At 44.4% G+C, this 27,244-nt stretch overlaps 1 long non-coding RNA gene across 4 annotated transcripts in view; it reads right to left on the reverse strand.

The window, feature by feature from the left end:
- The window catches only part of LOC306643535, a 37,519-nt gene extending 15,166 nt beyond the window's left edge, over nt 1-22,353 (reverse strand). For 2 of the 4 annotated variants that reach the window (XR_013758966.1, XR_013758967.1), the window contains exons 1-3: nt 22,086-22,353; nt 13,829-13,984; nt 3,693-3,926 (exon numbers count right to left, since the gene is read on the reverse strand). This is a non-coding gene — a long non-coding RNA (uncharacterized lncRNA). The remainder of the gene's footprint in view (nt 1-3,692; nt 3,927-13,828; nt 13,985-22,085) is intronic. The other 2 variants (XR_013758964.1, XR_013758965.1) reach the window with 1 other exon arrangement.
- Between the last annotated feature and the right edge of the window lie 4,891 nt (nt 22,354-27,244).

The raw sequence follows: 27,244 nt of genomic DNA on the forward strand, positions 1-27,244 counted from the left end.
AGCAGACAGGTAGGTTTACCCGAGTTAAACATCACACAAAGTATATCTGCATCAGAACACCCTAGGGCTATCCATTGACATGTACAATCCTTAGGTTTTTATGTATCTATTAAAAACTAATTTAATTTAAATAATACACATAAAATAAGTTGGAAAACAGACGTCCTCATCCCCAAAATATGCTGGCCACACTGGCTTGAGGAATGCAAAGTCCACGCTTACTCCTTCCACACATCATAACTCCTTACACACATGGCACAAGCGTGCTTCTGGTGCCAATGAATTCCTCCCTAGAGGGACATTTCCCCTCCCCCTCAGGAGAGGGTGGAGGCCAAGGCACACCAAGACAGTAATGAGCACAAATCCAAGCAGGTCACCTATATTGCACCCAAGTCCTGAAATTATTATATGGTGTTCACGTGTCTGAGGCCAACTGAGAACAATAGTCGCCTCTCAATTAACCCACTACCTCAGCCACCAGCTGAGGCCTCTCTGTGGCCTCAGAGCAGCTGGGTATACTCCACACCCAGCGTCCACGCTCCCTCTAGGCACATTTGGTAACCAGAAACCAGAAACCTCAAATTACAAGAACAAAAGCCCCAGAAGGTCTTAAAGGCCTGCATTCTTCCAGGGAAGCCATCTAATTTCACTTTGAAGTGTGTGAGACACAAGTTTAAATTCCTAGCACAACTCAAGTCAAACAGTGACCTAGTGAGAAACAAACTCTTCCTGAAGACAGGAGTGAGAACACACTTTAAGGTTCCAGGCAGGTGTCAGTTTGATGCTGAACATATCACTTCCTTATTCTGAACAACATCAGAAACCAAGCCAGCTAGTCACAACTCGCCTCCTAGATCTTACCATACTCAATGTCCCTGCTTCCCCTTACAGACAAGGTCAGGCCCCAACACTGAGAAGGAAGGAGCTGATGGGTCTGAGCCAGGCACAAGCACCCCAGGAGAGATACCCGCCCAGAAGCCCAGGAGCCTGCAGAGCTGCAGTGTGCACAGGCCAAAGAAGTCACAGCCAGAGAGTTTCAGTTGAAACAGCAGCAGCAGATGCCGCCAACCACCCTGAATTAGCACACACCACTGGATGAGCCTGTAACGAGGAGAGAAATGTGCTGACAGAATGTGAAGCAACACACTGCAGGCTTGTTGCTGAAGCTGAAGTTAATAGGTGTAACCCCACAGGACACCTATTCAGGACATTCAGGAATGTAGGCATGCCTTTTCTTCCAAGATGCTCGATTTACCACAAGGGAGCCAGGTGCTACAGATCTTCCACCTTCCTCTTTTCTCCTCACTTTGCCCCAAACCAAATATGCCACATCTGAAGTGCAGCTGGCCAGGATATCACCTGAAATCCTGATGCCCACGGGGCCACCAGCACACACCGGCCTGTTAGCTGGCCTGTTAGCTGGCCTGCTGCACCTGAGACTATGCTCAGCAAGAGGATCAAACGTTCAGCTGGCGGTTTTATGAGCCCTCTAATTATGCATACACCACAAACTCGTTCCCTCAGAGCTGATAACTCTGGCCTTTTCATGTGACAGATCTTTGTCAGCTGGAGGAAAAGGACTTGGATACCAACTATCTCACTGACACATAAAAAAACATCGACAGCCTGGCTCTCCCCATACTATGTTGTCTTTTTTTAAAACACATGACCCCAAGTTGGGGACCATACTTGAGGTCCTGCAGCCAAGAGTCACATGAGCACATGGGACCAGGAAACAAAAATAATGATCGGAGCCCCAAAAGTCTCTTTTGTAAGGAAGAGACGAGCACCACCCATCTTCCAGAACAACAGTCACATATCACATGTGACCCGACGCCATGTGGAGTTCACTGAAATTTAACCAATTTGGGGAAAAAAAAAAATCTACCAAGAGCATTTCATTTTCTTGTCTTTTTGTGCCTTTTGTGGCAATACATGACCAGTTTGAAATACATGTACACAGCTGGAAGGGATCTGAATGCATGAAAACCCCAAACATACTGATGTTCATGGACCACCAGTTAGAAAGATGCACCCCCACCAGACAGTCAGAAGAAAGGGCATGTGTTAAGGAGGGAGAGATCTGCTGTTTCCAAAATGACTTTCTTTGTATTAGCACTGAACACTAGACCTCATGGCTTTCAATGAATTCACTGCCGGTTGAGTTGGCCTTATTCAAAATGCTTGGAACCAGAAGAGTTACAAATTTCAGAGATTTTCAGATTTTACAAGATTTATGTAGACTTTAGCAGATCAGCATCCCTAATTCAATAAATCAAAATAAGAAATGCTCCAAAATTGGATTACAAAGCAAGAGTTTCAGATGCTGTAGTAATAAACTGCCTCATGAGAAAAGGCATTATAGCTATGTTTTACTCATCTCCTTGGACATTTTTAAGAAATGTCAACTGAGAAAAAAATACAGGAATGTGAAAACAGAAACAATTTTAGAGTAAAAGGCTCAGGATGATTTTTAAAAATTGAACACAGAATTATATAATTTGGCTATTCTATTTCTAGGTAAAAATACTCAATAGAATCAAAAGCAGGTATCAGAAAAATTAGTGTGCCCAGTTCATGACAGCATTGTTACAATAGCCAGAAAGTGAAAGTAAAGTGAGTGTACATGGACAGACAAGTGCATAAACACAGTGGGGTATGTACATACAATGGATTATGATTCAACCCTGAAAAGGAAGGACATTCTGATACATGCTATGACAGAGATGAACCTTGAGGACATTATATTAAGCAAAAGAAGCCCAAGGCAAAACACTGAATGTTGTCTACTTATGTGAGGGATCCAGCTGATTCCACAGAGAAAGCAAAATAGCGGTTGTCAGGCAAGGTTGAACAGGGTGGTAGTGTCTGGTAGGTAGAGTTTTAGTTTAACCAAGTCAGAAGAGTTCTAGAATGGGAAGTGAGGAAGGTCATGTATCAGTGTGAATGTATTCAATGGTACTGAACTACAAGCCTGAAATGGTGAGGTGTATGTTACATGCATTTCACAGTAAACAAACAAACAAACAAAAAATTTCTGTTTAATCACTAGCAGTATTTGATCAGTCCTGATTCTGAAACTATGTCAAAAATTTGAATCCAGGACAGTACTCTATGGTCACTCATATGTAAGGATCTTTCATAACAGTTCACCTTGACATCAGAACTGAGGTTAGTTACCCAGTTTTGATCTGCAAACTTGAAATCAAAGTCCAGCTCACACACTGTGTTTGAACTTCAGACTATAAAGCTCAATTCCTTAGGGATATTGCAAGCAACTACCCTGACAAGCCCTGTGACTGGTGTCACCGTGGGTCAAATTATACAGAATACTGACTTACTCTATGGATGACAAAGGTCCCAAAATCAGTTCAGCTACCCTGCCAACTTTTTCTACCACGTAAGTTAAGATGAAGGATGAGGAATTGGTGTAGCTCAGAGGTAGAGCCCTGGTCTAGCATCCATAAGGACCTGGGGTCAATTCCCAGCACCACCAGAAAACAAAAAAGGTTTCAATGCAAATACCATGCCAATTTATGAAGGAAACTTGAGGATTCATGGGGTATGGTATGCATACAGGCCCTCCAACCAATGCCCCAGGGACACAGGGAAGACCTCACAACCAAAAGGTGCTAACCAAAGCACATGAAAAGGTCAAGCAGCTGAGGGACACTATGGGACTGAAGCTCTACCTCTTGGTGGTCTGGTTTGGCTCCTGCAGATCTGGCTCCAGACCTAATTATTCAGCAGCCTCTGCAGCATCACATCTACCAGCTGCTCCATGATCTTGAAGATCGCATCCAGGATCAGAAACATGGAGGAGTCACGCTCCTTATTCTGTGTGGTGATCCGGATGGTGTCCGCCAGAAAGATGTTGGATGTCCTTTCCAATTTCTGCATATCAACCCAAGGGATTACAAGTTGAACTGAAAGAGAAAAGATGCAAATTCACATGGCCCATAAAGTAGGAGCCAAACTTCAAGCATCAGCAAATAACAATCCAAAGTTCTATTTTTTTTTTTTTAAGCTAAAATGCAAAAGTCTTCAAAATCAGCGCAGGTGAAGAGTACTGAAGTGTCTGACAGCTGCTGGTGAAACCCAACTCATGTGCCAATGGTTTTCTTAAAGATTTAAGTGTAATCTCCCAGGTTGCTGGCTACTGCATACTTTCAAAACAATCATATTGGAATCCAACGGCACACATCTTTAAGAATATTTAAACACTCACACAAAAGTTTCTGGATCACACAAACTCTAGTTTCAAAAACAGCACTCACACAACGAGGTAGAGGAAAAAGGAGTGTGCAAGAGGGTTACACATGTCTCCTTTAAATAAGAGGGCTGAGCATCAAGTCTGTGTCACATGACTCATTATGCTTAGAAGACACTGCAAGCAGGTTTTATGAAATGCTAAGGTGATACAGTACTGTTAGACACAGTGTGTGTGCACCTTCCAGCTACCTGCAAGCCTGAGGCGGGTGGGTTTCTTGAGCCCAGGGTTTAGGGCCAGCCTGGGCAACAAAGCAAGACTCTTCCACTTAAGGAAAAGAAATCAGGTACTGGGACATAGCTCAGTAGTAGAGCGCTTGCCGAGTATGTGTGAAGACCTGGGTTTGATTCCCAGCACTGTCAGAAAGATAGTCAGGTGCTGTGGCACACGCATATAGTCCCAGTGACCTAGGAGGCAGGAGGATCCCTCCTTGCAAAGGAGGCAACTTAGCAAATCCCTGTCTCAAAAAATGGGGGGCAGGGCTCAATAGTTAAGAGCCCTGGGTTCAATCCCCAGTACTACTGCTACTAATAAAAATAATGTAATATAGTGCATGTTACACATTTTTATTCCAACATGCTAGACACAGATTTTTTTGGGCGAGTATATTTTATTGGGGATTAAAGTCAAGGGTACTTGGGTACTAAGCCACATTCCCCAGCCCACTTTTATATTTCATTTAGAGGCAGGTCTCACTGAGTTGCTTAGTGCCTCGCCTTTGCTTAGGCTGCCTTTGAACTTGCCATCCTTTTGTCTCAGTCTTCTGGGATGCTGGGATTTCAGGCGGGTGCCACAGCACCCAGCCCAGAATTATTTTTGATACAGTGATAGGCAGTAGGCTAGTGCAGAGGAAAGGGGGAAAAGATAAAGTCTTCTATCTGTTAGCACATCCATCACACAGATAACAAGTTGAAAAACATGATCAAATATTACCAGTCATTCCTTTTTTTTTCCAAATATCATCAACCTAACACAGTTAAGTTTAGTGACAATCCTTAGTGTCCCAAATTAAAGCATTTCCTTTTCACATCAAAGTAGAGAAGGAATGTCATATTGGAACATTTCCTTCCACTCTTTAGCAATAGCATTTTCAATGCTTTTAGAATGTTAAACAGCCTCATTTCTATGTCAGGCCTGGGACTCTCTTTTCCAGCTATCCCAGCTCTTCCGCCCACACTACTTTCATCTACACTGCCAACTTGAGTTCATTAAGTGACTGCTGTGTGAAGAGCCCTGCATTTAAGCAGCACAAACAGGAAACACTAACCTACAAGCAAATAAGCAATGCCAACTTGACGGAACCCAGCCCAGAAACAGACACGGCATGCATTATATGGGGTACAAGGAAGGCATGGTGGAGATGACCAATCTGAATTGGGTTTTGAAGGACAAACAGGAGTTTCTGAAGAGGCTAAGTCTAAGAACAGAAGGTAAGGAGGATGTTCATTTTGAAAAGTATTTCAGAAAGAAGGAAAGAAGGACGGCCAAGCTTAGGCCAGGGCCCATTCCAAGCAAGGTCAGGAGAGGACTGGGCACACAGGGTGGGGTGCCGAGGCATCAGAACCGAAGTTGGTGAGACAGAAAGAGAAAACAGCAGGTGCAAGAGGCTGGCCACAGGAGATATTCAGGAGGAGGCCTCCCTCTGGCTGCACTTGGAGAATAAATGAAGAAAACCACACATATGTGTGCGTCTCCTGTGCCACCCAGCACAGGCTCTTGAAATGGGTTCTGAAAGTGTTTTCAATGGCAATGGCTTTTGAAACCTTCCACACACAACTGACATGTGTGGCCTTGCCTTTCTCTGTGGGAATGCCAAGACTAAGGACAGTGCCCACTGCTGGTGTGATGTCCAGAAATTCTTTCTGGATCTCAAGTGGACCCAGGTAAAGCATTCTGCATAGCCAACAGTCATGGGATATCCATGCAGTTCAGGGAAGGGTGTTTTAAAAGATGTCCTGCATTAAGAGGCAGAAGTACATGCTACTCTTTTAGAAATATTCACCCATCAGATATGATACTGTATCTTCAACATGATCTATGGTAGTAAAAGGTCTTGAGTAGCTATTTAAGTAAGCAACACAGATATGCTCCTGAAAATAGCAGAAACATGAACTGTCTCCAAGAAACAAAAAAATAAATAAATACATAAAAATCATCCTCCTTTGTTTTAGCAGGTATAATTAAACTTAATTATCTGTACAAATCATTTGGAAACTAATGCAGTATTACCTGCTGTCATGTCAACCACTCACTTAAATCTTCTGCTGTGGGATTTAACCTTTAATGGCTTCTCTTGGGAGTCATGCCAATCAACCCCAGGGCCAACTTTATCTTGAAGGACCAAATCTCTGCAGAAGCTGGCACTGGCCTCACTTGACTTCCTTGCACAGGAAGAAGGGGTAGAAGCAGAGGCGTTTGATGCTGACATACAGTCAGCCTTGATGGGGCACCTGGCCCTTACAGCAGGAGCAAGAGTAGTAGGAGACCACCTTCTCTGCCTCAGGGAGGACGAACCTGGCCTCCAACATCACTAACGCTTCTCAGAACTTCTTGGACTCCCCTTCCTGCTCAGCAACCCTGCTGCTGCTCTCTTAAGCAATCAGACCCTGATGCACAAGAGATAGGGCCTTCATCTAGGGAGCTGGGCAAAGGGAAGAAAGAGAGCACAAGGGACAGGAGGCAGGAAGGACAGATGCACCCAGGCACTTGAGGAATCTTTGCTGCTTCCATGACAACCACCCCTGTTTAACACCCAGGAAAAGCCACAGTCAGAGGGGAGAAAAAAAAAAAAAAAAGGCAGGGATTGATTAACCATCACAAGGTTGCAAAACACAAGGACAAGTCTCTCAGTCACTTACTGACCATGAAGCTGTGGCTGAATCAGCTGACTTCTAAGGTTTTGAGAATTTTAATTCAGAATTATATTCCAAATTCTCCCTACACTGATGCTACAGTTTGGATCTTCAATGCCTCCCCAAGGTCCATGTGTTAAAGACCTGATTCCCAGCTAGTGTATTCAGAGGTGAAGGAACTGCACAAGATGGGTTCTGGCAAGAGATCCTTGGGTCACCGAGGGCGTTCCCATGAGCCCACACTTAGACCCCAACCCCTTCCTCTCTGTTCCCTGGCTCACCGTGAGGTGAACAAATTTGCTCTGCCATACACCACTGCCGTGATGTGCTGTCCCATCACAGGATCACGAGCAAGGGGGCCAACCAGTCACAGACTGGAGCCTCCAGAACAGGGAGCCAAACCAACCTTCCCTAAGTCAGTCATCTCAGGTATTTGTGACAACAATGGAGGGCGAACCAATACAAGAGGTACGAGGACCCAGTGACTGGCTCTGTTGTGGGAATTCATATCAGACCCAAAAAATGACCCAACTAGGACCTAAGAGTTTCTTTAAAACATGAATGAATGTCTTCTTTAGGTTTCAAAAGATCAGTATAAAGCCAACTGCAGGATTTGGAGAAGACTAATGCCGTGCACCACCACCTTCCATTCTGTACTTGTTGAAGGTGGAAGGGAGGATCCTGGCCAACCTTCCAGAAGCCGGAAGTACTCCTAAACCCCTGGGGTGTGCGAGAGACAGCAGAGGGCACAATCTGGCAATGCAACTGTTTTGCCAACCACCACCAACAAGAAGGGACGTTTGTGATCTGCGGTGGTGACAAGGGTCTACAATAGAAGCTGTGGCCCATTTCTCAAGGGCCACAGTCTGACAGTCTGTTGTTACCTGTCCTTTTCTTTTGATTAACATTTTCACTTGTGTTTGATAGGACTGTCTTATGATTTTTAAGATGAGACTGTTTTCTCGGGGGTAGTATCAAATCCTCACTGTATAAGTCTTTTTAGAAATGAAACCTGGTCATGCACATTCAAATAATCTAATCATAAATTACTTTAAAAATAAACCTGAGCGCTGGTGAAGTGAACTGTTTTCTTCATTATTCATCAGGTTTAAGAGCCGACTGGCATGGCTGAGAACAGAATCGAGTGGCTCCAGGCACAGCTGGCATGGTGGCCGTAGGGTCTCCCAACATCACCACTGCAGTTTCTGATCCCAGACAGAGCTGAAGCAGAAGAAATTTTTCCAGTTTTATGGAGTAGTTAAGGGCCCATGAAAGGCCCAACTCTCAGACCCTGTGGATCTGCCCCAAGGAGTGGGGAGAACAAATGCCACAATGTGCTCTCACTCCCCAGCACTGCCTCCTCAGGTTTCCTTTCTTCCTTCCTTTCCTTATTTAGGGCATATTAGCTTTGAAGTGCCATGGATCAAAAGTGCCACCACCAAATATGCCACTTTAGTATAAGGATAATTTTGAGCCAAGGATAAGTGAGAAACAAAAAAGACGAGATACCAGAAAGACTGTCTGCCCTGCCCCGTCTGCCCCCAGTCAGGAGGGACTCTCCATTTGCACAGGCATGCCATGCCCCCTCTGCCCGAGGAAGACACCTTTGACCTCTAGATCTCGGCAGCATGAGGGGCTCATATAGCCTCACAGAAACAGCCCTCCCCTTCCATTTGTTTCCCCCATGTTTACCTCCCTGACCCTGCACCACCCCAGAAGCTGGACCCCTTTTCCTGTCACTTCAGTCCTCAGCCAACTGGTTGCTTTCCCTTAAGGTGCTGTGCAAGGTCCATTCTAACCATTCTACAAGTTACTAGGTTGAGTTTCTGCCACGTGTATACACTCTGTATGCATTCAAATCAACTCTTTCTCTCTTGCTCATCTGCTGTATAGCAATGTAATTTCCAGGTACTCAACTTGAGAACCTAGGGAGAGGACATTTTTTTTTCTCCTACAGAAGTGTTTCAGGAACCAGCGTAGCAGAGATCAATTTCCTTCCTCCCAAGTAAGGGAAACACTCGAGAAAAGAACCACTAAAGTTCAGGTTAGGCAAAGAGAGGCAGGTCAGGTGTTGGTGCAGTTGGGCAAAACCATCCAATACAAAGTGTTGAAGAGTTCACGTAATTTATTGAATACTATGCCGAAGGGAAAAGTCGAAGGTTTGTACGGCTCTGCTTTCACATGACCGAGAAGTCAAAAAAAATCATGAAGTCTGACCACGCAAAGTCAGGGGCCATCTGGACACGTCACTTTTCTTCCCCTTACGAATCTTCAACAAGGGGCCTCGTTCTTTGCACACTTCCCTGCTATCTACCCACCATGCTTTACTGGGCACTGACTACATGCCCAATGCTGTCCTGGGCACAGGAGGGATAGCAGCCAGAGAGACACTGGAACTTTTATTTCCATGAGGGAGGCAGGAAAGAAAGAAGCAAATGACAGTGACCTGAGCGCCAGCAGGGAGTCAGCACAATAGATGTCTGAGCTCTAGCCTGAAGGACTGGGCATGCTCCTCTGTCGACAACCCCAAGCCACTCAGTCAATGCTCACAACTTATCTCTCTGCCTAAAGTGAGGCACCTTTAGAAAGCCTGGAGAGACTTTGGTCCATATGAAATTAAAATAATAATAACAACTTGTTTCCCTTCCAAAGGGAGGAATCTGATCCACAGATCTTTGGCCAAATAACACAGTTCACCCATGAAATAGTTTAACTCTCTTCCACCTAGTTTAACAAAAAAAAAGTACTCTTAAAGGCCCCCCTGTACTTCCCTGCCCTGCCACAAAGGAGCCTGGAAAAGACAGGGATTATCCTCACAGCCCGCTCTTCCCGTTCCTACGCTTGTGCTGCTTCCACCCAGGGCCTTTCCTATACTTTTTGTTTGTACTTTATTGGAGACCCAAATTCCCAGGCAGGGAACTGTTCTCAAAGCTCATCACACAATGAAGTATGAGGGCAAGTCAACGACATGCAAGATGCCCAAGTAATGCCTGCACCAGTCGAAGTATCTCAGTCAACACCACAAGCCCTAAAACAGAATGCACCCATGACTCCCATTCTCAAAGCCAGAAGAGAACTCTATAAAGAACAATTCATTACTCAGGACTTTCTGTGGGTAGAATGATGGTAGAAAGCAAGTCACTAGCAAACCTGGCTTGTGTTGGCCAAGATAAAAATCTATCCAAGTGAAAACTGCAGGAAGCAGAGCCTGGCTCAGAGTCTGGGAACTAAACCTGCCCAGAACTACTGTCCATGGGGCGTGGACCACTGGGGAAGCAGAACAAACTCCCCACAGGCAATCTGCCATTCTGTTTACATCTATTTGGCAACAGGTGCACAGCCCTTCCATGCAGACACTCCTCATTCTCTGCTCTGTCTTAAAGGTCCTGTACTCTCTGGGTTCCCCAGCCTTCTTTCCCACCTGGATTTGTTATTTCATGGACATGTAATGCTGGATAGAGGAAGAAGGCCAAATCCCCAACACCAAGCTGGTGTCTGGTGCTCAGCAGGCACAAAACATTTCAAATGAATGGTCTTTGGGGATGGCAAGTGTCCTGGAAATTTGGTGTGAATAGATGCTTGGTTATTTTGAAAGTACTGAAAAATCAGAACCAATTAAGTATCTACTAAAGAACCAGATGAGTCAATCGAGCTACAGCCACAGGACTGAATGCTATGCAGCCATTAAGAACTACAGCATGGCTGTAGATTTGAAGGGGTAGATTTAGGAACACAGCAGAGATAGCACTAACTCCCCACCAACCCAACTCCCCAGAAGCCAAACTAGACAGGAGACAAAAATTCAAATATTTGTATCAAGAGCTACAAATCCAGAGCAAGATCAACTCTTTTGCCTATGTAAGAGAGGGCCTGGGAAAAACACGAGAGGATCCCACTTCCTTACCAACTCTATGCCTACACCAGCAGCAGACTGTCCTCTCTACTCTGCCCCAAGTTAAAAAATTCCACCACATTACTGCTTCCATAACGTCTGAAATAACAATGCCAAGATGAGGAGAAGCAGCACAGGAAGCATACAATGAACAGCAAGAGAACAGAAACATGAGGACAAAATGTCTTGAAGATGAGATACAACCTAGAAGGAAGTCAACACTCCAAGAAGAAAAGGAAATTTTCACAAATGCTTTGTGCTCCAAAGCAATCAACTAAGAACATAAATTCAACCAAACAAGAACTCACAGATGAAATAAGGAAATAAAAGACAAAAAAGGAAGTAAAGGTATAGCACAATGATCAAAAGGATCAAAACAATCTGTCAAAACTAGTAACTAAGTTAATACTGAGGTACAGAAAATAATGTTGAAAGCTGTATTACTAATTCAGTAAATTTATGTATAGAATGGATAGTACAGATGAAAAGCAAAGACAAATAGCTAGCCAACATAAAATGTCTTAAATGGAGAATCCAACAGAATGTAAAATAATACACATGCAGAAAGACATAAGAAATTTCCCATAAAAAAATGATTAAAGAAGTCAATCTCCAGGATGCCACAGCGCAGTCACAGAAAATGTTAACACATGTTTGTGGCTGTAACAGATTCTGATCAAGGTACCAAAGGGCAGTGACACAAGCAGTTCTATGCAGTGAAAGCATATCGCCACAAGTTGCAGGGATGGGGGAGGCCCATGAGAGCAGCCTGATGATCCTCATGTAGCTGCCTCACATAGTGATGATCCTCGTGTAGCTGCCTCACATCCTGGAAGACCCCAGAGCAACAGCCACTGAGCTCAAGAGTGTAGGCCACCACGACCACGCCCAGCCAATGCATCACCCAAGTCCAAAAGCAAGGAGCAGACACTGGCGCAGGTGAAAACATCAGAGAACAGGACACTCATGACACCACTAGGAGAAAAAAAAAAAAAAAAAAAAAACACAGGAATCCAGCCAGTTAAGGGATGAACCAAAATAAAAGGTTCTGCATTGGGAGAGCCATACTCAAGTAGAAGCATGAAAGACACGTAAACGCAGAGCTGAGACAAAAACAGAAAACACAATTACAGGACAGAATGTTTTACACTGTAAAACAATTTTTTAAAGTCAGAGGTTGGCAAAGCAGGAAAATAAGAATGCTGTAGCCAGGTACTGTAGCAGGGGGATGTCCAAGAACACAGTCAAACCTGAAGCACTTTTTCTCAAATACCATGATGCTAACTTTATAATGCTTTCAAAAATCTCTTCCCTTGACCTCACCTGAACTTTTAGAAAAAGAATCTTTCTTCTGTTAAACATTGATTTGAAGTTTAATTTTGTTTTACTTCCATTTCTTTCCATTTATTGAAAATTGACTAAACCTAATACTTTTAATATAAACCAGAACTGACAGACAAGTTACATTATATAAGAGCATTTCTACCCATCTTTGTAATTACCCTGGAGGCTATTTTGGATGGTTAGGATTTGTGGCAACAGATATTTTCTTTTATTTGGAGTGGGCAGGGGTGGGGTGCTAGGGATTGAACTCAGGGGCGCTCGATCACTTAGCCACATTCCCAGCTGTAATTTATATTTTATTAAGAGACAGGGTCTCACTGGGTTGCTTAATACCTCGCCTTTGCCGGGGCTGGCACTGAACTCGGGATCCTCCTGTCTCAGTCTCCCAAGCCATTGGGATTACAGGTATGTGCCGCCAAACCCAGCTGGATATTTTCTTCTTTCTACTTTTCAATGTTGATTTGTTCACATTGAGCATTCATATTTTTTTTATCACTTTAGATAAAAATAAGATGATTTATCCTAATAAAAAAAGAGGGAGGTACTGGGAAATGAAATTGACCACATTACATTATGTACACGTATGAAATTGTTGCAATGAATTTCGGGTAAAATGGAACAGTTAAAATGGAACATGAATGAAAAAAAATAGACTGGAAAAAAAACAGGGAGAGGTGAACAATGGTTAGGACTGGATGGGGGATGGGAATGAAAAATCTCTTCTTCCTATGCTCGGTATTTTTCCAGGGGAAATTTTGCTATACACAGGAGGTGATATTGGAAGTTTATAGTACCTAATAAAGTAAATTAATAAATCAATCAATAAAACCTTTTTTAAATCTATACAGATGGGTAAATACTTTAAAACTGGATAAAGCATTACAGATTATTTTTTTCCCCTATTTTTTACTCTGTGGAAGATGAACACTTATTACAAGTGTAGGCAAAATGAAGACATGGTTTTGGGTTTATTTATAATTAAAGGGGCTTCTTGAGCCGGGACAATTCCAGGAACATGACTAGCTACCAGCTAATGCCCGAAAGGAAAAGGACCGCCAGGTGCCGGATGAGAGGATTTTTAAACTTCCTCAGCACCCGGCAGCCCCGTGATGCAGTCTCTTGTATGACATGGAACATGGGGCAGAGACTGCCCAAGTTGGACACAGCCCTTAAACTTTGCCCCAGGTATTACTACACATGCACACACCTGGGAACACCCGTTAAGTCAGACACCAAGACCAGAAAGGAAATGGCCACTTCATACCCGACAACACGAGAGTGCCCTGAAACATACCCCTCAGAAGCCTGGCACACCCACTCTCACAGATCAGACAGACACGTGGAGGAGAGCACAGAGCTCCTGAAAGCAGGTGAGGCTCCCCGGCGATTACCTGCAGGCTCACCAACAAGCAGATGCTCAGCATGCTCAGACCTTAGGGTCTGGAACATTCCAAGGGGAACAAGACTCACCAGTGGCTATGGCCCAGTAAACATTGGATCCATGCAGCAACTGTCCACATGCTATGGAAGAGTACACCTGTGAGCCAGGAACTTGAAGCACAATTCAAAACGGAGAGACCCATGTGTTGGAATCCAGCACTGTGTCCAGAGCACCCACCAGGCGACCTTCAAGGCAAAAGAGAAGCAAACACACCCATGAACTCAGGGACAGGCAGACTCAAAGCCACTGCGCAGTTGCTACTCCTACATGTGGAGGCAGCATGGTCACTGGTGAGAGCCCAGGCACAGCTCCAACACCCGGCATAGTTTGAGCTCCATGCGGCCCAGAGCTCTAGTTTCCTCGCACTCATTTCCCCAGCATCTGGTGTTGGAATCAGACTGCCTGATTTTACCCCAGTTCCACCACTTTCAAGCTGTGTGGCCTTAGGCAAGTTACCTGATTTCTCTGTGCCCTGGTCTCTGTAAGATAAAGCATCTACAATATGCCTCTAACGATAATTATAGAAATTAAGTCATCATTCAAAGTACTTAGACTATTGTCAGGTCCTTAAGAAATACCATGTAAGTGTTGTCCGTTATGATCATCATCATATCGACATCTCACATCGAAGAATAATCCCTTTCTATTCCAGAAAGGTAACCTGAGAAATAAGACAACACATCCAAGACCCCGCAGGACAGAAGGCACAGGTAGCAGGTGAAGGGCTGGCATTCTGCTGTGATGAATGGCATCCTGAATCAATGGCAGGTGAACAAACCCACTCCCTCCTCCCTGAAGAAGCTGAAGCCCTCCAGCTTCCTTTACCCAAGCTCTTTCACTACTTGGCCCCTAGGGGGCCCTGAGTGGTCTGAGGAGTTTATTTTGGTTTAAGAACCCAATGGTAAAGGAAGTTGAATCATTAAGGAGTAAGTCACTGACCCGTCACCCCATCACCCCAGAGTGTGCAACATGTTTCACACCAGCAGGGACGTGCGCCGACAGAACAGCGCACCCCACAAATTCAGAAAGTTAACCCTGGGACATTCCTACCCTCTGCAACTCAGATCCCACGAGTTTCCAAGTGCCTGACAAACCTGTCCTAAGGGGAACACACAGCAACTCGAAAATGCATGGGATGCATCCACTTGTTCTTCCCGGCTTAGAAGCAGGGCACACTCTGTCACTGGACTGCCCTCATGATCGCAGGCTGTCTAGAACCTGCAGCTCTCTGCAGCTACCCCACATCAGAGAGGACCAAGGCACATCCCCAGGAAAAGATAAAATTCAAAACTGCATGTATGGGGACTGGAGCTCAGTGGCAGAGTGCTTGCCTGGCATGTGGGAGGCACTGGGTTCCAACCTCAGCATTCATAAAAATAAAAAAATAAAATAAAGTTCTATTAACATCTAAAAAAATTATTAAAAATAAAAACTGCTCCTACAGTTTCTACTGAACACAGGTTGCTTTTACACCATTGTAGAATCAAAGACTCTAATCCAGCCCACAGGAGTTGAGAACTGCCTGTCTTGTGACTCTACCACATTGAACCTGTTCAGAATCACCCACTGCCTTGAGCTGTCACATCTCTCAAGACATCTTTGACTTCCATGAGCTTGATGGTTTCAAAGATTACTAGCCAGTTCTTCAGTAGCAAATCCCACTTTTGGCTTGCCTGATGCTGATTACACTCAGGCTAAAGTCTCTGGCCAGACTTGCAGAAATGATGCTATTTGTCACATCCTCTCAGGTGGACAAAATTTCAACTTGTTCCACTCCTGGTGATGTTCACTTGGTCTCTTAAGTTAATGGCTGCTTGGGCCCTGCACCATAAAGTTATTCCCTTTTCCCTTGTAACTCACAAGCCTCCTACAGAGAAATGATGAAGTTATGCAAATTTCCCATTCCTCAAACTTTGTTTATTCACTTTTATCAGTATGGTCTCATCTTTTCTGCTTTTATTCCAAAGAATAATAATACATGACTATTATTTACTTGGATGCTCTAATTGTCCCAGGTTTGGCAGGTAGGAATCCCTTCAAGCTGGTTTCTGTGTCCTTTGGACATGTACTCATGGTTTTTCATAGTCTCTGGCACAATAAAATATTCCAACATCATCTCATACTTTCCCTGCTCCAGCCGTGAAATTGGACATTTTTCCCAGGAATTCTATCCCCTATCATGAGGACTGCTACACAAAAGCCAACTGTCATTCCAGTGGCTTGGGAGGCTGAGGCAGGAGGATTGTGAGTTCAAACGCAGCCTCAGCAACATTGCGAGGCCCTAAGCAACTTAGCAAGACAGTGCCTCAAGATAAAAAAATAAAAAGGACTAGGGATGTGGATCAGTGGTTACATGGCCCTAGGTTCAATCCCTGCTACAAAATAAAATATAAAGCAGGTATGTGAGAGCTCATTGCTAACGGGTAACCCCAGGACCTCTCTGTGTGTGTACATATGACTCACGTATTTACATACAGGTATACACATCTCTAATGCAATGACATCATCTGCATGTATGTATACATAGTCTACATATAGAAAAACTGAATTCATACTGATGCGTCCTGCGATCCACTCTCCATGTTCATTCTTTCTTCTTTCCATGTTCACAGCTCTGTTCTGCAACAGAGAAACCCAGCCTCCACCACCCTTGATATATTTACTTACAGATCAACCCTCTCTTGCTGCCAGCCTCCAGACCCAAGAACACCCTCCTAACCCTGTGCTCTGTGTGCCCAGATGCCCAGCAATTATACCCCCATCATGTAAAAGTCATGTGAGACATTCCCCAGCACAAGGAAAGAAGGACACATGGGCTTTTATAGCAATTATTGCTTTGGCAAGTCCCCATCCCCTTCTGATTATGTTACTGGATGTCAGGTGAATGGGGGAAGGCTGTCTTGTCTCCTGGATGGAGAGCTGACACTTAATACACAACCCACAGGCAGCTTAAGGAGGCTCAGTTGTAAGAAACAGGTTGGGGAAAGGGAGCTTAAAGCTCTGTTTTCAAAAGGCTGGTGAAATGCCATGTTTGTCTAGCAAACAGGGAGGGATGCTGATGGAGACATTGAAGAAGCCCAGAAAGGAGCCCATCCCATGAGGTGCTTCTAAGACATCTGTGAAAGAACCCATGCAGAGTTTGTAACAGTAGCCTGGGGGACTCTAGGTGACATGGAAAGAAGGGAGCAGAGAGACTGGACAGCCACAGAGGGGTGCCAAGTTTCAATGCACAGTGAAGATTTCTCTCAAGTGCTTCTGTAAAGGTCAGGAGGTCTGTGTCAACCATGCCCCTTCAAATGATGGGCCGGTGGGCAGGGCAGCAATCAAAAAGCCACAAGGGGACTTACAGCTTCAGTTCCAATATGCAAAGATCTCCCGTGAGCATCCCTCCCGTAAATATAAGCAGAGGCCAAGCAGACTGGAAATCAGAGGCTTTTCTTGGACTCATTGGAGAACTGAGGTCACGGGTCAAACCATAACCCCCAAAGCTAAAGCAGCACAGGGAAATTCTGAGAGCTACAGCTGGGACCTGATTCCCCAGTGCTGAGGTCATGAACTGGAGGACACTTGAGTAGTGAGTCTGACAAACTGCAGGTGGCTGAGTGTGAAAAAGAATAAGAAAGTCCTGGTGCTGAGGTCTTAAGGGACCCCAAGCCAGCACAGGTGTTCTCACCAGAACCCCACCAGTTCCCACTGAAAGACCCCAGGGAGACCTGCCCAGCTCTGTGGACAAGGGAAGAATAAGGCCATGTGGCATCCTTAGGGTCCCACCCCGGCTGAGGAAGGGCTTTCTCTGGCTCCTGTTGTTGTGCCTGGACCTCTGGGTAGGTGTTGTGCCCAAGCCCCCAACCACCACCAAAGAGACCACGAGGGAGACCAAGCCGTATGCAACCACAAGAGGAGCCAGTTATTTCAAGCAGCTGCTCGGGCACTCGACACAGACCAGCTTAGCAGTCAATGCCAAGTACCTCAAGCACAAATTTATAAGCTGTTTTATACACTTCAGACAAAGGGACTCAGTTTCTCTTTTAGAATTGGAGGGTTTATGTCCTTGTTTGCATATCAGGACATAAAAAGTTTCAGCTGCAAAGTTTTAGTCACCATAGTAACCACTGGTCTATAGGAGGTCAGCGGTGAGGTCAGTTTGACCACAGTCGGGAAATCCCCTGTTGCCTCTAGCAACAGCCTAAATTAGCTGCCAGGGTTATCCTGTTATCTAGCTAGGCTGACTTCAGCTCATCTGCAGCTTTTCACTTTTAACCCCTTTTCAGCATCAGCAACTTTTTAAGTTAACTCATTGGGGCCTTACACTGTATCCCCTCTGGCTTTTCTGTCCCCAGAGGGGTGGGAGGAAGTGGCTAGGAAACACTTGGGAAGGTCACAGGACAGGGTCACAGGTCCACTGATGACTGAGATTTACTGATGATTCTAGGACCTTCCCCCTTGCCAACAGCAAAAGCTCCAGGATAAATGACAGTGGATGACAGCTCAAAGAGCATGGAGACTGGGAAGTTCTTAACCCAGGGAAAGAGGGGAGACCCAAGCAGGGACATGGAGGAATGTGAGTCCTCTGGTACCTTCAGCTATAGTAAACTGCAAATAGCCAAGTCACAGCCAGAATAGCAAAACCCACACTGAAGATGATTTCCTCAGTCATTATTTATATATATGTATACATAATAAGTTCTTTATTATTTATATATATATAAAACATATCAGTACGCAAGAAAAAACAGATTACTAAAAGATAAAGCATGCCTAGGAATGAGACACAGATATGACAGATCTTGGTACTTTGAGAGAATTTTTTAAATAATTGTGATTTATAGGTGAAGGGCTCTAAAGAAAAGGTACAAAGTATGGAAGACTAGGTAATGAAAGCAGAGAGATGGAAACTAAGAAATGAAAAACAAAATAAATAGAAATAAATAAAAATGAAGATTGCCCTAGATACCTCATCAGTAGATGGGACAGTCAAGAAAAGAATCAGGAAACTTGAAGACAGATGAACAGAAACTCCCACCAAGTCAATAGAGAGAGAGAGAGAGAGAGATACAGAAAGTACTGAATATCTGAGTGCTGTGGATAATTCCCAAAAGAATAAAAACCCCAAACTGGAAAAACAGGAGAAGAGGAAAGCAATCATGTGAAGCAATAATGAACAAGAATTTTCCAAAATTAATGACACACCCCAGATCACAGATCCAAGAAGTACAGAGAACACCACACAGATCATTGTAAAAAAAACAAAGGAAAATAATGTAAAAATCTACACTGAGGTATATCATATTCAAATTGCAGAAACCAAAAAGAAAATCTTTAAGGAAGCTGGGGTGTGAAGCAGACGGCCTAGGAAGAACACTATAATGACAGCAGACTTCTACAAGCATGCACTCAAGTGATTTGAAATAAAGTGTTGAAAGAAAGGAATCACCAACCGATAAGTCTATGTGCAGTGAGGCCTTTTTTTTTTTTTTTTAATTACTGGATACTTGTTATTGAATCCAGGGGTGCTCTACCACTGAGCCACATCATTGGTTTTTTTGTTCATTTTGAGACAGGGATGCAATAAATGGCAGAGGCTGGCCTCAAACTTGTGATCCTCCTGCCTCAGTCACCCAAATTGGTAGGATTACCAGCAAGGACCACTGGGCAGGCTGGGTCCAGTGAAATTATCCTTCATAATTGAAAAACAAAGATTTTCTTGAATAAGACAGGAAATTCAATAACAGCAGACCCAACCATCAAATTCTTCAGAGAAAAAAAAAAATACATAGGTCAGTAGCTCTGAGCTATATGAAGAAGTGTATCTGAAAAGAAAGAAATGAGGATAAATTAAATTTCTTATTTTTCCTATTCCTAAGTAATCTAAAGAAAGGTTTAAAGGGTTAACAAAATATTTATTGAGTGATTACAGTATGTAAATAAGTGAAATGAAGGACAACAATGTAATAAAAGATGAGAGAGGATCTGGGAATACTATTATCTCGGCCATGCATGGTGGCTCAGGAGGCTGAGGCAGGAGGATCACAAGTTTAAGGCCAGCCTCAGCAACTCTGAGACCTTGTCTCAAAACAAAACTAAAAATGGACTGAGGATCTGGCTCAGTGCATAAGCGTCCCTGGGTTCAATCCCCAGTACAAGAAAAAAAAAAAAAAAATAGAGCAACAAATAGAAAACAGTTACAAACATGGTAGAGATTCATCTAACAGTGCCAACAATCACTTTATATGTGAATGGTCTAAATATAACAACCACAAATGTCCAGTGATTTTCAGAATAGATTTTTAAAAAAGAAAAAGGAAGAAAAGAAAACCAAGGCCCACAGGAAACCCATGTCACAGTCACACAAGGTAAAAGGAAAGGGGTGGGGCTAGGGATGTAGCTCAGTGGCAGAGTGCTTGCCTAGTACGCCCAATGCCCTGACTTCAATTGTCTGCGCCACAAAAAATTCCACAAGCACACAGAATCCACCAACATATAAAAGAAATTATATCTCGTGACCAAGTGGGACTTCCTCCAGGTATGCAGGAATGGTCCAGCATTTGAAAATTAATCTATACAGACGTAGGGGGAAAAAAAATCGCAAAATCATTCCAATTGATACACAAAGCATTTGACAAAAATGGAACACCCATTCATGATTAAAGGAAAAAAACAGCAAACTAGGAATCAAGAACTTTCTAACTTGATAATATCATTTACCTTCTCCCCCAAGAAACTCTACAGTTAACATAACACTACTGAGAAACTAAACGCTTTCCTGCTAACCAGGAACAAGGAAAAGACAACTTCTCCTATCACTCCTATTCAACATCATATTGAAAGATCCAGCTAATATGCTAAGACAAAAAGAGGAAACAGAAGGTATACAGATAGAGAAATAAAACTTTGTTCAAAGATGACATGCTTTTCTTTAGAAAAATAAAGGAAAGAATCAAGAAAAGCTTACGGAACTAATAAGCATAGCAGAGCTGCAGGGCAGAAGGATAACATGACAACTGCTTTCCAACACTCCAGCAAAGGACGCTGTGACTGTAACTTGGGTAGCGGGGAGTAGACACCATTGACAAGTAAGAAATACTTTTGTCACGCACAGTCTAAGTGAATATGTACAGGATGTAAACGCATAAATCTACACTACTCTGATGAAAGAAATCAAAGAAGATTGAAGTGGAGAAACTCCTTATTCATAAGTTGGAAGAGTCAATACTATTAAGATGTCAGTTCCTCCCAACTTGATTTATGGCTTCAATGCAATCCCAATAAAAATGCCATCATGCTATTTTGGAAGTACTGACAACTCACAAAAAAAAGTTTATGGAAAAAAAAAAAAAAAGAGAGAGAGAGAAAGAGACCTATAAGATGGCACCACAATACTTAAGAAAAACACAGTTGGAGGAACACTCCATGATTTCAAGGTTTACTACGAAGCCACAGTCATCAAGGCAGTGTGCTGCCAGCAGTAGAAGAAACACAGGTCAGTGGACCACAACAGAGCCCAGAGGCAGACTGACAAGATCAGACAGTCTTTAACGCAGGAACAAGGCGCATCAAAGGGAAAGGATAACATTCAAGAAATAGTGCTGGAACAATTAAACACCAACATGCAAAAGCCAAACAATGAACCTAGACACAGACTCTACCAGACTTGCCAGAGAAATGCAGAAAAAAAGGAAAACAAATCCGAGGCAGGGCCATCCTGACACCGTGTCTCCCAAGAAATCACCACCTGCTATTCAGCCCCTGGCTGGGCGCTGCGGCCAGCCCACACCAGCGAGCCCCTCACTGCTGAGGCCAACGCCCCCCTCGCCGTGCCTGCTACGCCGCCCTAAGATGAAGGAGTCGCTGCTCCTCTGGACCACCCAGAGCTTCAGGGCGTCCTTCAGCAGCACCCCCTCGGGCTTCTTTCCCTTTCTTCTGGGGGGCCCCGCTTCACATCGCCGCAGCCAAGGCCACACCTTGCACTGCTCGCTCGGGAGGAGGCGGCGGCAGCGCCTGAGCGCCGGAAAAGCAGACAGGCCGGGGCCCAGCGCTCGCACTTCAGCAAGCGCAGCGGGAGGAGCTTTCCCGGCGAACCACGATCAGCCGCGCACCGGCCCCGCCCCTGCGCACCCAGCCAGCCCGGCCCGGCTACCCAGGCCAGCGTCCGTCCCACCCTGAGCTTCCCAGTCCCACAGGCTGCAGAGGTGCCTCCTGGGTTTTGGGTACCAACCCCGGGCTGGGAGCGGCGGGCGCGGTGGGGAGCGAGACCCCAGACCCGGCCCACCCCCGCCACCCCATTACCGGTGAGGTGACCGATCCCCTCGCCGTGCCAGCGGCGCCGCTGTGGCAAGAAGGACCCGCTACTCTTCTAAGCCACCCAGAGCTTCAGGGAGTTCTTCACCAGCACCTCCTCGGGCTTGAGCCACATCCCGGCGATTAGGCCGCGCTGCGGGGAGCCGCTTCACATCACCCCGCCACCAGCAGCACCAGGCCCAGCGCGCTTGGGAGGAGGCGGCGGCAGCGGTTGCGAGCGGAAACCACAGACCCGTAAGTGCTCAGCGCTCGCAGTTCCGGGACCAACGTGGGAGGAGCTTGCCCGCGTTCTCCGCACCGCCGCCGCGCGGCCCCGCCCCCGGCCCGCCCAGCCTCGCGCTGACCCACCCCTGGTCACCACCGCCTCCCGTGGCACCTCCCGGGTTTCCGAGTCCCAGTCGCCAGACTCACGGTTCCCGTGGAGGGAGGAGGTCCGATCCGGCTGCCAGGTCCGCTCCCTCCAGGCCCAGCACTGGTCGCGGGGAGCGCCTGGGCAGCGGCGTGGCTCCAACCCCTGGGCCGAGGGGAAAGAACTCCGGGTGGCTGGAGCCACCCTCACACGCCTCATTCCAAGAGGTGGAGGAATGACCTGGGGAAGAGACTTCTTGCTCTCCAAGCTGCGGGTTGCCCAGCCCAGAGCCCTTTATCTCGGGAAGGGCAGAATGCACCAATGCAAGCCAGTAAAGCAAGTGTGTTTGGGTTTTAAATAACATTTTGGAGATCTCCCCAAAATAGCATGAAAAATAAAAACGATTATGTTTGGACTTTTTAGCACACTTTCTTAAAGATTTTTTTAATTCACACATCATACTTGTCCATATTTATGGGGCACTGAATGACACTCCACTACATGTATAGGGCTGGGTAATGATTCTATCAGGATAACTGGCATATCCATCACCTCAAACATCATTTCTTTTAAGGCACATTTGTGAAGCTCACAAGAGGGAACTGACTGAGCTGCAGGAAAGGCAGAGTTGTTGGGAAACCTGATGCACCTGTCAGACCAAACTCAACACCAGACATCCTAAGGTAGGGATATTAGAGCCACCATTAGGGGTTCCATATTCTGAATTGGTCATTTGTTCTTAGAGAATGTGGGAGGCTGGACTCATGGAGTGAGGTGATAATAATGAAAAGCTGCAGGGCATGTGGAGGTAGGTTTAAAACTGAGTATTTCCACGATTAACATATAAAAATCAATAGTTTTTCTACCAGTAGTACCCCCCCAAAACATCTTGAGAATAATCTAACCAAGGAGGTGAAAGACCTCTACAATAAAAATTATAGAACACTGAAAAAAGGAATTGAAGAGGACCTCAGAAGATGGAAAGACCTCTCCCATGTTCGTGGATAGACAGAATTAATATTATTAAAATGGTCCCATTACCAAAGGGAATCTACAGATTCAAAGCAATCCCCATCAAAATACCAATGGCATTCTTCATAGAACTAGGAGAAGCAGTCCTAAAATTCATAGGAAAGAATAAAAGATTCAGAATATCCAAGCCAATACTGAGTAATAAAAGTGATGCTGGAGGCATCACAATGTTCATTCTTAGTACACTTCAGAGCTACAGGAACAAAAAGAGCATGGTACTGGCTTCAAAACATGAAGACCAATGGAGCAGAATAGAAGATACAGAAACAAATTCAAGTGGATACAGTCATCTCTTCCTTCACAAAATTGCCAAAAACATTGAAGAAAAGACAACCTTTTAAAATAATGGTGCCAGGAAAACTGAATGTCAACATGTAGAAGAGTGAAACTAGGTCCCTGTCACTTGCGTTGCACCAGTCAGCTCAAAGTGGATCAAAGACCTAGGAATTAGACCAGAGCCACCGCAACTGCTAGAAGAAATAGTTCCAACACCCATCATATCTGCTCAGGCACTTACTTCCTTAATATTCCTTAATAAGACTCCTAAACTCAAGAAATAAGACCAAGAATCAATAAGTTGGATAACCTCAAGTGTAAAAGCTTCTGCACAGCAAAGGAAACAAGAGCAGGAAGAGATAGCCTACAGAATGGCAAAAAAAGTCTTTGCCATCTACTCTTCTCACAGGAAATTATATACAAGAATACAGAAAGAACTAAAAAAATACCAGAAGCATAAATGTTTTTAATAAATGAGTAAAAGATCTAAATAGACATTTCTCAAAGAAGAAATATAAAGGGCCAACAAATACATGAAAAAATGTTCAACATCCCCAGCAATCAGGGAAATGCAAAGTGAGATTTCATCTCACTCCAGTCAGAATAGAAATCATCAAGAATACACATAATAGTAAATGCTGTCAAGGAGGTGAGTGGGAAAGGTACATTCATTCATACATTGTTCGTGGGACTGCAAATTTGTACAACCCCTTTGGAAGGCACTATGGAGAATAATCAAAAGACTGGGAATGGAACCACCATAGGACCCAGCTATCCAACTCCTTGGTATTTATCCAAAAGAAGTAAAATTAGTATTCTGAAGTGATATGTCAATATTTATAGCAGCTCACACAATAGCCAAGTCATGGAACCAGCCCAGGTGCCCATCAACAAATTAATGGATAATGAAAATATGGTACATATACACAATAGAGTTTTACTCAGCCATGAAGAAGAATGAAATTTTGTCAGTTGCTGGTAAATGGATGGAACTGGAAAACTTTTTAAGTGAAATGAACCAAACTCAGAAAGTCAAGGGTCAAATGTTTATTCTCATATGCAGAAGTTAGCAAGAAATGAGAAAATTTAAAAAGGGGGGATCCCATGAAAATAGAAGGGAGAAGAGTGAGGTACAGGAGCGGGATGGAGGAGAATGGAGGAGGGATTGAAAGAGTGGAACTACAAAATGAAATTGATCAAACCATGCTATATGCCCCTATGACCATATCACAGCAAATGTCACCTTTATATATAACTAATGCAACAATTAAAAAACAATAATTTAATGGAAGACAGAATACTAGCAAGGAGAAAGGGGATGGGGAGGGAAAGGGACAGTACTGGGGACTGAAAACGAGAAAAATGATGTTATCTGCATCTATGGAGGGGATCAGAAGAGCAGAATGGGGTGGTACAGCCTGACTCTTCCATTCCCACCCCCAAGGTGCCTGCCTATGTCTCCCATTACTCAAGTCAGACAGATCATGGGAGGTCAGGATGCTCCAGGATGCAGTTTTCAGAGGTCAGCCTTCCAGCACAGAGCAAGGTGGAGAAAGCTGGAGAGGGTAGCTGGAGCAGGGGATGGAGAGCATCAAGCACAGGTGCTAACAACTTCCTGTTGCACTCCTTTGTGAGTGCTCATCACCCATTGATGGTATAATTGCATTTTGTCCCCCAAAATCCATGTGTGGAGTCCTAACCCCCAGTTCCTCAGAATGTGACCTAATGGAGATACAATCATTACAGATGTAATTAGTTTAAAATGTAGTTATTAGGGTGGACTTTAATTCCATATGACAGGGGTCCTTACAAGAAGGGCACATTTGAACAGCCAGACCTACAGGGAGAATACCACCACGTGCAGATTGGAGATATGCCCAATAGGTGCCAGAAGCTAAGAGAAAGGCCTGGAGCAGTTCTTGCCTAGCACCCTCACAAGCAACCAATCTGGATCTCAGACATCCAGCCTTTTCCAATGCAGCTACTGTGTTGAAACCACCGGTTTGTGGGACTTTGATAGGGCTGTCCCAGCAAAAGAATACAGACCCTTCCTGAATCCTGCCCACAGCTGTTCAGTGGCACATCTGTTCCAACATTCAGAGAAAGATTCTCTTTGCTGCCCACTGCTGGCTGATACCAAGAGTGACTACAGTTCCTCAATGTGGCATTCTGGCATGGTTGTGCACATGTCTGTGCCTGTGTAGGGAACAGAAGGAACACTAGTAGCCCATGCCATTCCCCAGCAGCAGGAGGACCCTGTTAGCACTGATGGCAGGAGGAGCGGTGGACAGAGGACCAGGCCTCAGGGTCCTTGCTGCTGTTCAGTGTGATCTCTGTGGCAACAGTGAACATAACAAAAGATTGTGGAGTTAGATGGCTGTTCCTGTGCACTGTGGAAGACTTACAGAAAAACAAGTGAATGTGAACTATTCGTTCCCATCTCAAGGTCACCATGTGGCAAAATTCAAAGAATTTCTTGTCTGAATAAGCACAGGACAGACAAGGTCTTCTTCAGGTCCTATGCAAAAATTGTTGCAAAGGTGACATGCTGAACCTCAGCAGTTCCTTTGCAAAGATGGGAACCCTGATGCGGAAGAAGTAGGACCCAAGATTTGTGAAGAGACCATTTGCTCAGATGCAGACAAAGCTGGACTGCCAAATGCCAAGCTTCCTTTGCCTACAAGGGAGCTTCTCCTTGCTGCTGGAGGAAATTTCCCTTCACTTACAGGAAACCTTCATGTGGCTTCGCAACGGACTTTGCATGAATGCCTGTTCTCCAGACCACCCACCAATGCACCTCACTGACTCCAGAATCAGCATAAGGGAACTCCCAGCAGAGCCTAGCAGCAGGATTGAAGGTAGCCAGGGGATGGGGAAGTAGAAATAGATCATATCCTGAGCCACTTGGATCTTGCCCACATTTATGTACTGGGAAGCAGCTGAGGATATGGTAGGGGACTGAATTCTGAAGCATTCAACCAAAGAGGGTGAAGTATAACATGGGATTTAGCAATAGTTGCAAATAGGCATGCACACACCTGGGATACATGATTTAATCTATTACATTTTGGGATGATAAAATTATTTTGGAAAATGTGGTATGAATATACTGTGAATACCCTGAAAACCACTGAACCCTTTAAAAGCTACTTGGAAAAAGCAGATGGTTTTGGAAATACTTCTTGTCCATAGCAGTGCATGTAACCTTCGGTTCATATACATACCCCTGATATGATTAGAAGATTAATATTCTTAAATTAGTATAATTATATATGTAAAATATATGTACAATATAGAACAATGTTACATAAATAAAATGACTATTAAAATAAATGTATTCTAATATCCATAATTATGTCTACATATCTGATGTTCATATTCTCCTTTGGATTCATCTTAACATCTTACTGGTTTCCTTATCAATGTAAGACTTAAGAAAATCTCTGACCCATGTTTGTTTTGTATTACATGACAGCCACACTTTCAACCT

The sequence above is a fragment of the Sciurus vulgaris genome (assembly GCF_902686455.1).
Source record: "Sciurus vulgaris genome assembly, chromosome: 14".
Taxonomy (NCBI): Eukaryota; Metazoa; Chordata; class Mammalia; order Rodentia; family Sciuridae; genus Sciurus; species Sciurus vulgaris.